The sequence below is a fragment of the Clytia hemisphaerica genome, unplaced genomic scaffold, assembly GCF_902728285.1.
Source record: "Clytia hemisphaerica strain Z4C2 unplaced genomic scaffold, Clytia hemisphaerica genome assembly, whole genome shotgun sequence".
NCBI classification, from domain to species: domain Eukaryota; kingdom Metazoa; phylum Cnidaria; class Hydrozoa; order Leptothecata; family Clytiidae; genus Clytia; species Clytia hemisphaerica.
The window spans coordinates 690,197-704,134 of NW_027104506.1; the positions used below are offsets into that span (position 1 = coordinate 690,197).

A 13,938-nucleotide genomic window follows, 5' to 3' on the forward strand; every position below is an offset into this window, starting at 1 on the left:
TAGTTTCTCCCTCTATAATCACTGGTCTTCATAATCTAATTTTAACTAGACCTACATTTTTAGGGCCCAAAACCTGCGTTCTAATAACCAGGGGTATATCAGGGGGGGTTTTCTTTTACGGTGTGACGGGTTTGGCCCATTTTTAGTACGGTATTACGGGATTTGACAAAAAAAAAGATGGGAAAACGGCATTTTGAAATCAGACGGTTACGGCATTTAGCCTTATTTTCAGTCAATATTCCGGTATTTCAACCCCTACAAACTGGTGTGACAGTGTTATTATTTTTTCTAATTTTTGGGATTCCGGGATTCAGCAAAAACACTTTGATGAGAAAACGCTATTTCGAACCCCTACAACCCCCTATATTGTATTAAGCTTTATGAAGCAAAATTATAAGCAAAACCCTCTAAATCACATTTCCAAACTGTGGTCAAAATTTCATGTTCATATTTCAATGAGGAGTCGAGAAATCCATAAAATCATACGTTTTGGGCCATTAGAAAAAAGCCTATATTTAAGTGATCGAAAAATATTCTTTAACTTAAGCTGAACATTTTGTAAAAGAACTTTCGTGAAATAAAGTAAAGAATATGTCAATTTTTTTAAATGCAGTAAAAACTTCAGTAAAACTTTATTTTCCTCTGGATTTAAGAGAAGTTTTAACTTTGACCGATATTTTGGGGGTATTGACGTATTTTAGTTTTTAATTTCATCTTTCACTCAACACAGTGAGTCATATTTTGTCTCCTTAGGATCATTGTTTTCTCAAATTTGTTCGTGTTCTTTCTTTATTTAGCTTTGCCCCTTATTCTTTTCCCTACCCTTTGTCAACTATTGTATGAATTTTTCTCTTTTCTTTCTTTATTCAGCTATAACGTCAAAGATTAGTTTGGATAAACTCCTTCCTTGTGAACTCAAGGTAAATTCTCTTTGCTCTTTTACACCATAGATATGGCCTTTTTCGGCCAAAAAGAGAGAAAATACCCAAAAAATTTCGTGCTCGTATCACTTGCATTATTTTTTAAAACATCATATTATCATAGGGGACGCCAAAATCAAAATCTTCTAATATTGCCTTCCAGTTTGCCCGAAATTTGATCGGCCCACCATGCTACTGAGTCATAGTCTCCCTTATAAGGATCTTTTTTTCGTGTTCTTTATTTGTTTAGTTTTACCCCTTATTCTTTTCCCTACCCTTTGTCAACTATTGTATGAATTTTTCTCTTTTCTTTCTTTATTCAGTTACAGTATAACATCAACGTCGTTTTTTTGGACCAAAACATTGAGGTAAATACTATACTCTCTCTCTCTCCATAGTCATCATAAAAGCACTGGTCTGGAAGGCTTTTGTCTCTTTTTATTTTTAAAATATGGAGCTTACGTATCAAAGTCGATTCATTTTGCAAACTTTTTGATCATGTGATTAGAAAATAGACCAATCCCAAGAGGAGATTTCGGTAACGTGATCAAAAAGTATGCAAATCGCAACTTGCCTTTTGTTTGCAACAATAGAAAATTTTACAAAAAGCTAACACAATATATTGCCAGACTGGGGTTTTTTATAATGACTATGCTTTCTCTCCGCAGCTTACATTTAAAAAATAGTACTTTATATTTTCTGACGCAAGAATCACCGATTTGTTTGAGGTAACCTGAAATCAGATTGTGATTCTTTTTCTCTGCCCACCACGCCTAAGCTCTAAAGGGATGGGTGAAAACAATCTGACGCATCGAATTTGTAAGGAGCGTGCTCGTTTAATAACGAAAACAAAGTTCCGTGATTGTGTTAAAAAATAGGGCACCGCATCAGGAAAATTTAGTTTTTGACTTTCCAGCGCACAAAAAGATTCTCGTTGTAGAATTTTCTGCAAAAGGACTATTTAATTTTTTCATTCTTTTCATAGGCCTTTGGAGGTTTACCGTGTTTGTAAAAAAATCATGACTAGTCGTTATCAAGTTAGTTTAAGGTGAATTTGCAAGCACTAATTTTACTGGGCTACTGATACAATTCTTTAACAGTTAAAATGATCGAGAGATCTTGTGTACGAATATAATTTTTTGATAAGAATCAGTGAAATTTTGTTGAGGTTCAACTGTTCTTGTCTCCTTGGCACTTTGAGCCTCAAATTGTTCTTATCGTGTTCTTATTTATAGGGTGTAATTGGGGTATCTTAGGCATTACACCCAATTTGAACTACTTTGACCCATAAATTGCTTGAAATTGAGTAATTTTAGGCTCAGCATTGTTCTTCAACTGCTCTTATCTTAGGCGATTTTGAGCCTCATTGTTCTCATAAAGAAGTGTAGTGGAGGTTCTAAGCTGAAAGTATTACTTTTACTTTAAAAAAGTACATATACTATTCACTCAGTTGCAAACACACTTGGTTAAAACGATCGTCTTTGCCGAAGACTTTTTGTATTCTCAAGGCAATAAAATATTTTTCTATCAAAAGGCAAAAAGAGTACTTCTAGATGAACAATTGAAAATGAGTAACTTTTTCTCATTGTTTAGAACCCATTATTCTTTCAAAACAATCAGAAACGTCAAATTGTCGTTTTGATTTCGAGAGAAATACTAGAATCGGGTACGGGTTGGTCTAAAAAGAAGGGTAGCCAATTGGCTACCAGTGGATACCCCTTAAAACTACCATGGGGGTAATAAAAATATAGGTGGAGAGTCAATGTCTTTTGTTCTATTCTGATTTATCATCGGAAGCAAACAGCTGTTTGGTTGCTTTGGGAATAAGATGATTAATTTTGGGTATACTCGTGAGAATATTTAAGAAGAATGAAAAGACATTACATTTTTAACAAGTATATTAAAATATAATAGCCTTGTCATGAAAAATTGAAAAGAAACTTCACCTAATAAGCACAATACTCCAAACTTCTAGGGGAAGCTGCCGATAAAGGCATCGATAGATTTAAACAAGAATTACGTGTTACGATTAGGAACCTTGTATCGATCATTTTGTTAGGGTATGAAACCCGCTGCCCACTAGACGTGAAGATTTTAAGATAAGAAACTTTCAATGATAATGTGGTGCAAATCTCAATGTTAACAAAATGCCAGCCCAAAAATGTGTCCTTATGAAATTAATATACTCTTTTAGCCTTACATCAATTGAAACTATTTCAAATCGCATTTTAACAAGGATTTTCGGCAAAATTAAGTTTTTCAAAATCAACCAAACAGTCTCTTTCTATTCTTATAAAGTTATAAATTGATGGTTTTTGCTTCCAATGATGGTACATCAAAGAAATGCCGCTTTGAATAGATTTATAAAAGATTTCATTGACCATTTAGATCATTACCGAGACGTTTTCTCTCCATCTATATCTTTATTACCTCTATGAAACTACATACCCCTTAAAACCTACAAAGTTGGGTTTTGAGCTTTCTTAAACAGCAAACTTAATTTAATATTGTATAATTTACATTTTTACAACCTCTTATATACGAACTTTTAAATAATACCTTATTTCAATAATTTTAGTTACCGCAAAGTAATGTAAAATTCGAAATTATTAAAAAATTTATCAAAAATCCCTTCAAAAGACAAGTTTTTCGGACCTAGTGATCACACAAACGAATTTGAGTTCATAAAACCTATACTTTTCAGGTATATACTATACTTATATGGTAGGTACGAAAAAATTAAATTTATTTTCTTCATGGTTACACCCCAAAGAAATCGCAAGGCCCTCAAAGTTCTGCTTTAAAATATATTTCTCAAAGCTAATTTATCGTGGCCAGTAAAATCTGGAAATCGACTTTCTCAAAGTATGGTCATATCGCATACCAAAATGTCACAAATTTGATGGAGATTTACAAAAACATTAGTAGCACACGTCAAAAATGAAGTGAATAAAATTTTTGACCCTTCAAAGCAGTTTTTTTGACAAAAAACCATAGGTGCAATTGCATTATGGGCATGAAATCCTGAAAAATACAAATATTTTTTTGGGAATGGAATTCTAGCAAGCATTTGATCAATTGAATCAGCATCTGAATTGCAATTTCACAGTTTCAGTAAGTTGTGAGCAAGGGATGTAGTAATGTTTGTAGGTTATCAGGCTTTTTCGGGTTTCGTTTTCTCAAGGGGGGGGGGTGTATAACTTTTGATCTAGAAATCTTATCTACCATAGAAGGAGTTCATAGAAAAAAATTTGGGTTGATGATGTAATCATAAAGGTGATGACGTCATCACAAAGTTTCACAATTATCGCTGACCAGTGAACAAGTGCTTTTAAATAAAATAGCAATCAAAGTTGAAGGAATGGAGATTTTTCAATTCTGTTTTGAATTTCTAAAATAAATTTTCTAAAAAAGAATATCTTTAACATGTTTGATTGTTTTTTAGATTAACATACTAATAAAATTGACGTTTTAAAATCCATGCAAGATGAATAAATTTTTTCAAAAAACAATGACGTCGTTTTTGATGACGTCATCAGTTTCCGAAAACTTTTAAAATATTTCTTAAAATTTATTATTGATACCTGATAACCTGTCAAAATTTTGAAGTCAGTTGGATGCCTAGATCAAAAGTTATGTTAGATTTAAGATTTTGGGATTTTACAGGGTTTTAGCTGGGTTTTATGATATACCTGCAAAAAAAGTCATAAAACCTGATCTAGTCGGTGTATAATTGTATTGTGATTTTGTATACATGCTGCTAGTAAGATTATATTTAAAGTCAGAAACTTTCAGAGTGTTAACATTTTTTTCAGTGAGTCACTAGCAAAAAGAGTGCCAGGCTGGTGGAAAACACTCCCTGATAAAAAGAGAGGTGTAATAGTGTAGGTTTTAAGGTGTAATTTGATTTTAACGCACAGTTTTAAAGATATTTAGGTACCAATGATCTAATTGTAGAATCAGTTCAAAATTTGAGATCAAAATGACTACTTTATAAAAAGTTATCCAAGGTTTATAGGTTTTGAGGGGTAAATAGCTAGAACTGTATTTTTTCACGAAGCAACAAAAATTTTATAGCAGTTTTTACAAACAGCCATACCCAGAGAAAAAATTCATAGGTAGCCTAGGTTTACTGGAAAAATTTTCAGCTCTTAATGTTCTCTCTATCAGAATACAGGGTGTGTACCTCTTTTTGTTGTAGGTTTTAAGGGGTATCCTTAAGGGGTATCCACTGGTACGCCGATTAGTCTAGATCTTGGATACCCCTTTTTCACCCAAATATTTGAGGAATGTTTTAATTTGTGAAAAATACAATGTTAAAACCTTTTAACCGTCATTTAAAGAAATCAGCTTTAAATTTGCTCCGTAATTTTAGTTACTGTTGTAAAACGTGCTTATGTTTTACTTAGTGCGGTCTTCCTTCCTGTCAAAATTTGAAAAATTACAGACCAGACCATTTTTATGGTTAATAGTACAGAAATATTTCGGCTCCCCAACATTTAATAGAGACTCGAAATGAAAATTAGAGCAATGGGTAATCTCATAACATCAAAAGATAATTTACCTTACACCAATTCTAACACAGTTTGCAAGAAAATTACATTTATGTAATCAGAAGGTTTAAGTTCAAATAGCGGAGAAAACAAGCTCGGACCATGTGTTATGTCATGGAATTGCGTGGTTAAGTTAAATCTTTGAATACCTTCTGCATCATAAATGAACGATTTAGAAATATATTTTGAAAGTTTTACCCCCTGGCTCCATTAAGGATTGTCATTTAAATCATATTTATTCTGGTCTGTGAAATACAAGGTTGTTGTTGTTGTTTTTCTTGTTTGAACTCTAAGCTGAAATTCTTACGGCAACCGAAAGAAATATAAAGAAACGGCGGGGACCGCACCATCGTCCGCTTTCGTCGGCTTTTTCCCCGCACGGACTATACAATACTGTGCGGTCACCTTCTGGCCGCTATTTTCAGCTTTTAGTCGCACAATTAACCAGTCCAAAAGTGGCAGAAGCACGACCGTACCAATTTCTGTCTCATTTTCAAATCGCTTGGGGGTCACAATTAAGTCACAACAAGATGAAATTAAAAGTTATTCAATCTGTTAGACATCCCACAATGTTGGATATAAAAGAATTAAAAGATACAAGAATTGTTCGTATACTATGAGACTTTATGGAAACCCGGGTCTTAAAAAGTCTCTCCTGGACAAAATTGCAAACGAGGCTGGAGTTTGCACTCCGTCGTGGTGTTTTTTCGATTTTACCAGTTTTAGAAAAATGCTTACTGTCAGCAAAGTAAAGGGTTTTAGAATTCCATTTTTCATGCAATATGCTCTCAATAGAATGGGTTAATAAAAAAAATTCAAAAATCTCGAAAAAAAAATTTTTTGCACTCCATCTTGGAGGATTTTGGCAGAAAATCGATGTTTTTACTTAAAATTCGTCAAAAAGTAGTCTATAAACCTCTAATAATATGTAAAAATAAGTCCGAAAATACTTTCCTGCTAAAAATACTATAAAAGAATAAGAAAGTATAACAAAATAAAGAAAAATCGGCTCAAAACGCTATTTTGCACTCCCCCGTTGGTGTTTTTATTGAAAAAATGAGATTTTTGGTGTTTTTGAAAAGATATAACATTTTCTGGCTTTTCCTTTTATCTACGACTGGAAATCCTATCTTTCTCTTAGAATCATTTTTAACCAACACAAAATGCTAAATTCTTAAAAATGGAAAATGAAATTTTGAAGAAAATAATATAACAATCTTTTTTCCTTTGATCTACGACTGGAAATCCTGTGTTTTTCAATCATTTTTTCCAACACAATATACAAAAAAAATCTGAATAAATCACCCTTCTTCGCTGGGTGTTAGACCAAAAATTAGTATCTCTGCTTAAATTTCATTTAAAACTAGTTATTATCCATTGAAATCGTGACTAAGTGAGCTTTTTAAAGTAACAGAGGTTCAAGATGTTCCAACTTGGACAGGCTGCCGGAAAATTTTATCACTGAAGCTGTCTTCTCCAACAATCATCGGGAATGCTCGTTCACTCCCTGAATCACTGACTGATGCTGATTAAGTCTACAATATCTACAAGATCCTATGTAATCTAGGACAACAAGATCAATATGTTACCGTTGACAAGCTCTTGTATAAGCTTGTGGGACATGCCCCAGCTTCAAAATATAACCATTTGCATAGGTGGCGATGGATAAAGCAGGGTGTGGGTGTTCCTGGAGGAAATCCATAAAGGAAGGGTGTCATGATAAAGTGATATTGGGGTGATTTTGTTAAAAGCCCTGGGAAAATGAAGGTTTTAGCGACTTTTCAGGAAAATTTCATAAAATTGTGGGGTCGTTATAAGATGATATCGAGGGTAAATAGTTTGAAAAAATGCAAAACGACCCCCGACTACTATTAAGTACGAAATAGTATCCAAATGGAGCAAAGCAAATGGCGGGAAAAAGTAGATTACTCCACGAGCTTGAATTCAAAGGAAGCGCAAGTCCTTCTTTACCTTCTCATCCCAAATCGGATGAAAAGTCCACCACAGTCATCGAATACATGGCTATCGTCCTAAACGATCTGGCCATTGCTAAACCAAAGTCAATCGATGACGATCAAACGTCCATCCAATCAAACATATATTTTTCGTTATAAGAAATTCGAATTGTAGCAGTTGTACACGACCATTACGATTTTCAGCCATCCATCAAAGAAAGTGAAAACCAACGTCGTGGCAGCTCAAAAAAGCCACCATCAAATTACTCATCCAAAACTTTAGTTGTTGATTTTACCACCTTTTTATTCAATCCAAAAATACAAGCCTCTTCAAAATCTGGGAATTTTCGTCTCTACTTTTTGAAGGGTGGGGGGGGGGGGGTTCAGGGTTTTCGGTGACACGATATCGGCTTTTTTCTGTTCGGTATTTTGGTAATTTGCAAAATATGTACGCTATTTATATTCAAAATGCTGCTAAGTGATGGTAATATCTATAAAACCTCGGCATTTCGGTATTTTACCTATGGAAGTTAGGTATTATTTTGGCAACTCTTTCTGGACTATATTCTTAATGAAGAAGTTTCCAAAATTTACCTGCAGCACTAAACTGTCTTAAAACTTAGAAAACTACTAGTACACCCCTGTTTCAAATACGTTGTTTGGCACTTGCTCGTTTACCGCACGTACCCGTTGTATGCAACCATCATAGTCCTTAAACCAGTGGAAGTTTTGTTTACTTAGTTTTTATAAAAAATCAGTCTAAAACATGGTGTAAAGATCTAAATTTCTTCCTGTCCCCGAAAACCACGGTTGCGATTCCTCAGTCACGAAAACTTCAGTTCCTTGATACTAATTGTATGTCGAAATTAGGTCATTCTTTTACAATGCTCTGATCGGAAAATGTAAACTAAAACTACTACATACTACGTTTTAGTTACAACATTACGTCATTCAGATACCGCATTCATTCGTTTTGAAAGTCTGAGCAGGTAGTCATTAATGCTCAAAACTTATTTCAACAAAATGTTTTGCAGCTTAAACGCCTTATTTCCTCCATGAAGCACCACCGTACCGCCCTCTTATAAGCGCCTCATCTAAGGTTTAATTTTCGAAATAAGCGCCGTACCTCTCCCAATGCGGCACTTGTTAGAAAATGACTGGAAAAGGAAGAGTCTTATCTTCAATAGCAATTTTGTCCTAAAAACCCAAGCGAAGGAGAGCGATTTTTCATGATTTTTTAGAATTATTGTGTTTGAAAAAAATTCTAGGAGAAAACACAGGATTTCCAGCCGTAAATCAAAGGAAAACCTAAATAAGGTTATATTTTCTTTAAAAACACCAAAAATCTCGTTTTTCAATGAAAGCGCCAACGGAGGAGTGCAAAATAGCATTTTGAGTCCTCTTTTCTATTTCCTATACTTTATTGTTCTAAAGTATTTTCTGTAAAAAATAATTGTTGACTTATTTTGACACAATTTCGTTGGTTTATAGACTAGTTTTTGACGAATTTTAAGAAAAAACATCGATTTTTCGCCAAAATTCTCCAAATGTGCAAAAATATTTTTTTGTGAAACTTTTGAATTTTTTTCTATTAACACATTCTATTGAGAGCATTTTGCATAAACAATGGAATTCTAAAACCCTTTACTTTGCTGACAGTAAGCCTTTTTCTAAAACAGGTAAAATCGAAAAAACACCACGACGGAGTGCAAACTCCAGCCTCGTTTGCAATTTTGTCCAGGATAGACTTTTTAAGACCCGGGTTTCCATAATCAACATAAAATTTCCGTTCCAACGATGTCAAACAATCCCATTCACCTTCTGGGTTGAGCAAAGTCGTCTATAACTCGAGATATCGAATTTTACTCCCAGAGTTAGAGAGATTTTTTTGCCTAAGCTAAAAGCGAGTGCTGTATTTAAAAATGAAAGATACTGCATCGATGCGTTCAAAGTAACTCGATTAAATTCTAAAAGTAGCTTAACCCATGGAGGTAATAAGAAATAGATGGAGAATAAATGATTCGGTAATGGCCTAAGTTATATCGTTAAATTCTTTTATATTTTCATTCAAATCGGTTTTCTTTGATTTACTATCATTGGAAGCAAAAAAATCCGAAATGTAAATTTATAAGAACAGAAGTGAGAATGTTATCCTGATTGAAATAAACATTTTATGCAAAAAGTTCTTGTTCAAACGCGATACAAAAATAATTTTCTCGTAGTAAGGTTACAATAGTTCTATGATTTCATATCGATGTATTTTTGGGCAAACATATTGCTAATTTTGAGAGTTTCAGCACATTTTCTTTGAAAATTTCTTCATTAGAAATCTTTACGTCTAAAAGGGAGGGGGCTTTCAAATTCTGATGGATGATTAATTTAAAGGTTACCTAATCGTAATATAGATTTTTTTTAAAATCTATCGATGATTTTATGAGAGGGGGCCCTTAAAAATATAGGATTTTGTGCTTGTTCCAGCAAGCTTTTTCTCATTTTGATCAACAAAGCTATTATCTCACAATAGAGCTGTTAAAAATCCAACACCTTTTTATTCAGTTTTTTATGAACTTAAATATTCCCATGAGTGCACACAAAATTAATCACTTTTTCCCATTGCAACCAAGGAGCCGTTTGCTTCCGATGATTAGGTACAATGAAATAAAAGTCATTTATTCTCCATCTATTTCTTATTACCTCCATGCTTAACCCTATTTACTCTAGGCTTTTAGGGGTGGTTCAGAACTAGGGGTTGGTGGCTTCCTGTACCACCCCTTAACTTTTGATCTAGTGGGTATTTTTAGATTAACAAAAATTTTTTTTTGATTACATCACTCATCATGCCCAAAGCGAGCAAAAACTGAATAGCCTGAGTTTAAAATGATTAATTTATCCTAAATATTCAATAAATTACGGTTTAAACAATATATTTGACATTAGAAATAAATTTGTATTGAAAAGTGTCATTTTTTGTGACATATTACTGTCAGAAATGTCATCATGCTCAAGGTGTGAAACGTTTTAGATGTCAATTTTTTTTTTATTTTTAAACTAAATAAAAGTTAAGAATTTACAGAAAATTCCACGAAAAAGCTATTATTTCAGTAGCTATTACCAATAACTTGACCTCTAAGCAGAAACAGCCCCCCCCCCTAGGCCGAATAGCACTCCATCGGAGACAAAGAATCCACCGGCCCCGGGGGGGGGGGGCAACTAGGGCTGTGAGCTGACAGGGGGGTGCCGTTCCTCTTTCGAACATTGGACCCTTACCGGGACTAAAAAGGAGAAAACAAAGGAAAATTTTGAGAACTTTACGACCCTTAGTGGGACAAATTTGACCAATTTTTACCAAATTTTGATCTTTCAGGGGGCAAAAAGTTAAAATTTTCCTATTTTTCAGACCCTTAGCGGGACTTTGGAGATCTAAAAAAAGTACCCTTAAGGGCGGCACATACCGTACCCTCCATTTGCCTAAGCGACAAACCAGTCAATGAAAAAGAAATTAGTACAGGCTAGCTCTTGTGCTAATTTAAAATTTTCAAGTTTAAAATTTCCGAATTCGCGCATCCGACACAATAAAAGAAAGGTTATCACATTGGACAAATTACGAGGTGAAATAATATGGAGGCTTGACTGGCCGGGTCCAGACCTATTGGTGCAAACTACAAACTTTAGTGATCTCAACTAAACAAGAGAATAGCCAACTATGACTTCAAATAAAAAGAAATATAGTTTTATAAAGGAGTTAAAATGGATCGAAGTAGTGTAAAAGAAGGTATATATTTTAACAGAAAAGGCAGGACAACGGGACAACCCACTAATAAATAGGAAAGACAGCTTGCCAACTCCAGCAGGAGGTGAAGAAGTCCGGGTCCACTTTAAAACCTTTTTCTTTTGTGCTATTTTTTGGCTCATTCTGGCTCGTTTTCCAATTTTCTGGCTCGTTGTGCCATTTTCTGGCTCGTTCTGGCTCGTTGTGGTTCGTTGTGTGTTTTACTATTACCCAGAAAAAGCAAAGATTTCCAATCAAAATTCTGCAAAATTTAAAATCATTTTGAATTTTTTGTGGAAGTGATATTAGAGACTGATTCGAATCCCCTATATGAAAACAAATGCACCTCTTTCTCACAGCCCCGGTGGAACTTCTTTCCTCAGTGGGGATAGAAATTTCTATCAAAATCACAATAGGTATAGAAATTACTAGACGGTTCCCGTCGTCGCAAACGCCGGTTAACGGTTTTGCTTGCACATCAAAAGCCTTTAAAATACTATAATGTGGGTTAATGCCTGACATCGTTTTGGCTTAAAATGCCGAATACAATAATAAAAATTATACTTCTAAACTTTCTACATTAGTCAAAATTTTGTGTCTGTAAGCCTCGATGATATGTCTTTTTAGGATAACGGAAGTTTGTGTTCAATGAAATGCCATAATGACCCTGTTAAAATTATCGAGGGTAGCCGTCGTTGCAGACGCCCAAAGGTGTCTGAGGTGGTGAGAGGGTAGCTTCTAGGAAAGAAAAAGCCTTAGTTGTGAAGGAGAGGCTCGCGCTTTGCGATTGAGCACTGAAGGTTTTCCCGTTTGTTGGCTTCACATGCGGACAGCTTAAGACCGGCGCATATGCAATGCAACCAACATTGAAACCTTTTTAAATAATGTTAGACGAAGTTTAATCATCAAACAACAATTTTGGATTTTGTTGCGAGTGTTGATATAAAATAATTCGAAATCGTGTAACAAAAATGCCACACCTTATTATTTGAACTTTGTACATCGCAGTACTTTTTCATGAAATTGACGTCAGAACTTTTTTTCGTTTTCAAATAGCAGCGAGTTTTCTACGCTTGTCAAACTTAGCGCGAGACTTTTTGTATCGAAGGTGATAGGTTTTCCAGCCGCGGCGTTCAAATTTTAGAAACCTTAACATATGTTACTGGGCTAGCGTTACAGACATTTTTCATAAACTCATTTAGTATAGTAAGATATCGTTCTAATCAAAAAAATCCAGTGGGGATGGTGCAATTTTTTATAGAATTTTGGACAGGGAACAAATTGAAGTCAATTTTCCAGTATGACTGAAATTATAGGATATTTTTCCTAACTGGGGACCAAATATTGGCCAAATTCTTCAGTGTGGCTGGGATTCATGCAGCCTTAAGTTCCCTTTTCCCTGAAAAAGCTTCTTCACAGTTATGAATCACTCATGAAATCTTATCATGCTAAATTCTCCTGCACTTGTATTCGCCTTTCAGAAATGGGCCTCTTTCTTTATCCCAAACAAAGCTTTTAAACGAATTTTATTTTTCTTTCATATTGAAGATAACAATGGCTTCTGGATCAAATTCTCCAAGCGAAGATATTCACCAATTGAGAGTAAGTAACTTCTTTTCATTAAATTGACCAAGTATCCATACTTTTTTATAAGAATACACTTTATAAAAAAATATTCATGATGATATTGGCCAAAAAGTTAAGACGATGACAAGAATATCACCATCATGGAATTTAGCAACAGAACCTAAGAATACACGCTTTTTTTTTATAAGAATACACTTTATAAGAATGTCCATGATGAAAATGGCCAAAAAATGAAGAATATGGTAAGAATATCGCCATCATGGAATTTAGCAACTGAACCTAAGAATGCCTTTTTTAATGCATTTTAAGCTGTAGATTGCCAATTTCGATCTTAACCTAAGAATAACGTGAGAATATTTTTGGATGATTTTCGCCAAAAAGTTAAGAATATCCATGATGAAATGAAAAAACACCATTCTTATAAAAAAAGAAGCGTGTATCATATTTTAAGAGCAATTTTAACTGTGAAGTGCCAATTATCCCCCAGTAAGACCAAATCCTTTCACAAAAACTGCCATTTTATGTTTGTTTCAGAAGTGTCTATCTCCTCACTCCCAGTTTGAACAATACCCTCAGCGAAAAATCTCTATTCTTGCAATAAAAAAGCGTGCATTACTAAAACACATGTAGTTTGTTTTGCAACCAATACAGGATATAGAGTTAAAGCATATTTCATCCATTGTTTAGCCTTATACAATTGTTTTCGTTTTCGTTTTTTAGCATCGTCAATTGCAGCTGGTCCGACAAAGGGACGATGAGAGAAGGCTTTCGGACCAGCTGCAAGAAAGATTTCACCAAAGTGAAGACCAAAAGAGTAAGTAAAAATGATGAATTTTACTGTAATTTTTAACTCTGAACAAATTTGTAAATTCCTTGATAAAATTTCATTTCGAAATTTAATGAGTAGTTATCACACGGTACAGAGTACAATATGGATTATATTTTTTGTCATATTTTTCGATAGCCGGGGTGTGGGGGGGGGGTACTAGAGTTGCAAGCTGACGCGACCCTTGGACCCTTACCGGGACTATAAAGGAGAAAACAAAGGAACATTCTGTATGTTTATGTATGCGTTTTTAGCCAATCAAATTCCTCATATTTTTCATGTTGATGATAAGAGTTTATTAATAGACGATATCGGCTTTCCGAATTCT

General features: G+C 34.3%; 1 long non-coding RNA gene across 1 annotated transcript; it reads left to right on the plus strand.

The window, feature by feature from the left end:
- Nucleotides 1-1,241: 1,241 nt before the first annotated feature.
- On the plus strand, nt 1,242-13,629 carry LOC136821842 (uncharacterized). Its single transcript, XR_010848809.1, has 3 exons — nt 1,242-1,288; nt 12,746-12,799; nt 13,505-13,629. It is a non-coding gene; the product is annotated as an uncharacterized lncRNA (long non-coding RNA).
- The last annotated feature ends 309 nt before the right edge of the window (nt 13,630-13,938 follow it).